The sequence below is a fragment of the Sinocyclocheilus anshuiensis genome, unplaced genomic scaffold (assembly GCF_001515605.1).
Source record: "Sinocyclocheilus anshuiensis isolate Anshui unplaced genomic scaffold, SAMN03320099.WGS_v1.1 scaffold100, whole genome shotgun sequence".
NCBI classification, from domain to species: Eukaryota; Metazoa; Chordata; class Actinopteri; order Cypriniformes; family Cyprinidae; genus Sinocyclocheilus; species Sinocyclocheilus anshuiensis.
The window spans coordinates 144,639-149,294 of NW_015555725.1; positions in this window are offsets into that span (position 1 = coordinate 144,639).

Below are 4,656 nucleotides of genomic sequence, written 5' to 3' on the forward strand. Positions count from 1 at the left end.
GAAGGCTGCACTTATTTGGAATAAAACAGTAATAATGTGAACGATTACCATTTGAAATAACTTTTCTGTTTTGATATTTTAAAATAATTTATTCCTGTGATGGCAATGCTGGAGCAGTCATTACTTCAGTCTTCAGTGTCACATGAGCCGTCAGAAATATGCTAATTTGATGCTCAAGGAACACTTATTATTATCAAAAACAAACAGTTGAACAACATTTGTGCTGCTTAGTATTTTTGTGTAAACTCTGATCATTTTCTCCCCAAGATCCTTTAATAGAATGTTCAAAAGAACAGCATTTATTTAAAATAGAATTTTTTATAATGTAAAAGACTTTACAGTCAAGTTTATGTATTTAATATGTCCTTGCTGACTGAAAGTACTAATTGACCTCAAACCTTTGAATGGTAGTGTACAAATCTGAAGAAAACATCTTGGTGAATGGTCACTGGATGGTCACTCAGACCAATGACTAGCCTAATAGTATGTCCTTTTTATTCTATTCATTAAAATGATTATGATTATGAAGGTATCTAATTATTCTGACTAATGGAAAACAGCAGCATCTTTGTAAGGACATCAAATGCTATTGAATCTTGCTTCTCTTTTAAACTACAATAATGAACATTAACTGGTGTTAACTGGCATGTCTCACAGAGTTTTTTTTTTTGCTTTTTTGTATATCAAACAGTACTCGCATACAGAAAATTCACATTAATACAAAAACATTCAATTCTCACAATGCGCATATACACAAATGTAATGCTTGTCAAACATAAACAACTTTCTTTTCAAGTGGCCAAGAGTTATGATCCTACTGGATGGCTTAGCATTTTAATGGATGGCTTAGCATTGTGCGAACGCTGAAAAAGTCTCTCAAACAGCTGCGTTTTAACACTAGAGGATAAACACCTGAGACCTGCACATTAACACACACACACACAAACTAATTCATAAAGGACCTCTATAATGGACAATACGCCTCTTATATAAGTCAGAAGTGTCTGTGTTCAGTGTTCGAAAAGCCTTAATTTCTAATTCACATTTCTCTGCTCACCATATCAGTCCAGACGCCTTGCCTAAGGGCTTTAAAGTGTCACCTCTCTGGGGCTCAAATGCTTTTTGGGGGGCCGTAGTTCAGAGTGATGCCATTTTTCTGAGAGAAACACAGCTGTAATGATTCCAATCTTGTTCATCTGAATATTTATATAAATGTTAGAAAATGCCAAAATGCCATTTTAGTGTGTTGCACAACCTTTTGTTGTAGTTCACACACAAGGACAATTTTAAACTTCGGGGTTAGTAAGATCTTTTTTTATTTATTTATTTTTTTTTATACTTTTATTTGGCAAGGATGAGTTAAATTGATCAAAAGTGACAGTAAAGACATTTATTGTGTTACAAGAGATTTCTATTTAAAATAAACGCTGTTCTTCTATTCATCAAAGAATCCTAAAAAATAGCTTCAACAAAAATATTAAGCAGCCCGACTGTTTTCAGCACTGAAAATAAGTGTTTCTTGAACACCAAATCATCATATCAAAATGATTTCTGAATGATCATGTGACACTGAAGATTGGAGTAATGACGGCTGAAAATTCACCTTTGCCATTGCAATAAAATTTTTAAATATGTGACCTTGGCCCACAAAACCAGTCTTAAGTGTCAATTTTTCAAAATTGAGATTTATACATCAATAAATAAGCTTTCCATTGATATATGGTTTGTTAGGGGACAATATTTGGCTGAGATACAACTATTTGAAAATCTGGAATCTGAGAGTGCAAAAAAAAAATCAAAATATTGAGAAAATCGCCTTAAATTTGTCCAAATGAAGTTCTCAGCAATGCATATTACTAATCAAAAATTAAGTTTTGATATATTTACGGTAGGAAATTTACAAAATATCTCCATGGAACATGATCTTTACTTAATATCCTATAATGATTCTTGGCATAAAAGAAAAATCTATAATTTTGACCCATACGATGTATTTTTGGCTATTGCTACAAATATACCCCAGTGACTTAAGGCTGGTTTTGTAGTCCAGGGCCACATATATTAAAATATTAAACAGTTCTTTTAAATTGTAATAATATTTCACAATATTGCTGTTTTTACTACAGTTTTGGTCAGCATATCAGACTACTCTAACAACATTTAGTCAGAATGATCCAAAACATTGAAAAGGTAATGTACAGTGGCCCCAAAATGCAAGTCACATGAAAAAAAATGCAAGACTGTCATTGCAATGAATAATAAAATGTCAACCAAAGCATCAGTTAATCACTAAAAAAAAGAGATGTTTAAGAATATGAAATCTAAAATCAAAGCAATCCAGCTCTAAAAAAGCAACAATCTTAACAGCATAGAGTGAGAATATATATAGGCCACTGTGCCTTTAGATCGAGGGAGACAGGACAGAAAACAGGAGAGGAGAAAGAGAGACAGGAGAATGAGTGGAAGTGTGACACATGTGATGCCTACATCTCACAAGGTCTGACTCTGAGCTAAACACAATGTAAAAGCCATCCCCTCAAAAAGCCCACAGTCTGAAACCTCACACACACAGCACATTTCATGATTTACACACTCAAACTTTCACCTCTCAGACCAGTGCAAAGACGAATAGCTCACTACTCCAGCTGACTGGAGTGTGGAGAGGGAAAATGAGGCAGACAGGGAAAGAAATGTGTACTACTTGCTCATTGCTAATTTCTAATTACATTTAAAAGAAAGGTTCACTGGAAACTGATTTACTCACCCTCATGTTGTTCCAAACTCTGACTTTTATGTGTGGTACACAACAGGAGATGTTTAGCAGAATGACCAAGCTGTTTTTTTTCTGTGCAATATAAGTGAATGGGGACTGAAGCTATTGACCTCTGAAAAAGATGGAAAAAAAAACACCTTTCAAGTAGTCTGTATGAATCTTGGCTATACTTTTCAAGTCTTTTGAAGTTATACAACAGCTTTATGTTATGAACAAGCCAATATTTATGTTATCAAAATTATTTTATTTTCCTTTGCACATATTCAAACTTTACACCTCGGCTATGTGACTGTCTGTTGAACATGAGATGATAACACAGTAGTTCTCAAATAAGTTCTTGTTTTTGGAGAACAAATTGTCACCCATAAATTATCATGACAAGAACGCTCAAAAATCTTTGAAAGACTGATTCTTACTTTGTGACAAAAGCCCATCAAATATAAGTTAAAATGGGATGTTTGTTTATTTGGGTTTGTATGAATTATGAATGGACAGGTGACATTTTGGCCATGCTGCCTTTAGCAGAAACAGACAGTGGAGGTCAATGAGTGGTCCATCTGTCAGAGAGGAAACCTCACGGGAGATCTCACCACAGAGAGGCTGTCGAGGCCCGAGTCTTTTACCATCTCAACCTGTCGACAGATTTGATGAATGTGACAACTGCGACTGTAGTGAAGCTGAACAGGGTTTCACCTAAATCTATCTGAAAACTCGATAGTTTCGAAATTATGAATTTGACGCTCATTCTTCATCATTTAGGCTCCAAGTGCAAAACTAGTTTATCTTGAAGTGAGGAACAGAAAAAAGAACAGTATTTTTCCTTTGTTTTTTTTTTGTTTTTTTTACAAAGAACTTGAAGAATAATGGAAGCAGTAGCTTTTAAACTTAGAACGGGTTCACATAATCATGGATACCGGATTCATATTTTACCATGGGATAAAGTTATTTCATGCTGCTGAATCTACAGCGCCATGGCAAAAGAAGTCATATTTTGCAGTTCAAACTTAATGTGATAAGACAAAATGGTTGTATACCAAGAAATAATAGCAAGAAAACATATCTTGTCCTGGGAGCTGCACTCAATTTACAGGACAAACAGTTAAGTCTGATTCAAACAAACCAGTTCTTTTTAGCAAATCAAAACATACAGCGCAATCAGTGTAGTCTGATTAATAAATAATAGGTACTTTTAGTGTATCAAAAACATATACTGATTCACATATATTGAATCAACATATATTTACTCACAAACTCTTAGAGTTACTGTTTAAATTAGTCTGATGGATCCTTCACTGAATAAACTCCAGCAGAGCTGTTACTAAATCAATACCACTTTATTATGCAGTGATGAAATATTTGAATCAAATAAATTAAAAGATTTTAAGTATGAGTATATATATATATATACACACACACACACACACACACACACTAAATTCACAAAAACTGAAATTAACTAAGTACTAAAATGAATAAAACTAAAATTGAAATAAAAATAAAACCTAAATAGAAATAAAAAAACAGTTACTAAAACTTAACTAAAATGACAACTGAAAATATGAAAACAAAATCTAATTTAAAATGTTATTACTATAATATAATACTACAACAACACTACACACAAACACACACAAATATATATGTACATGTGTGTGTGTGTAGTCAGTATAGATTGATGCAGTTCAATAATAAATATAAAAAATATATAAATATAAAAAAACAAATACTAATATAAATTATAAAAGCACAACAAAATTACTAAATCTTAACTAAAATTAAAATGAACTTGATGATGAACTTGAAAGTATAATATTAATAATTTAAGCTCAACTATTAATATTATAATATGGTAGCATCACTGCACCACCCACCATGCAGTGTAG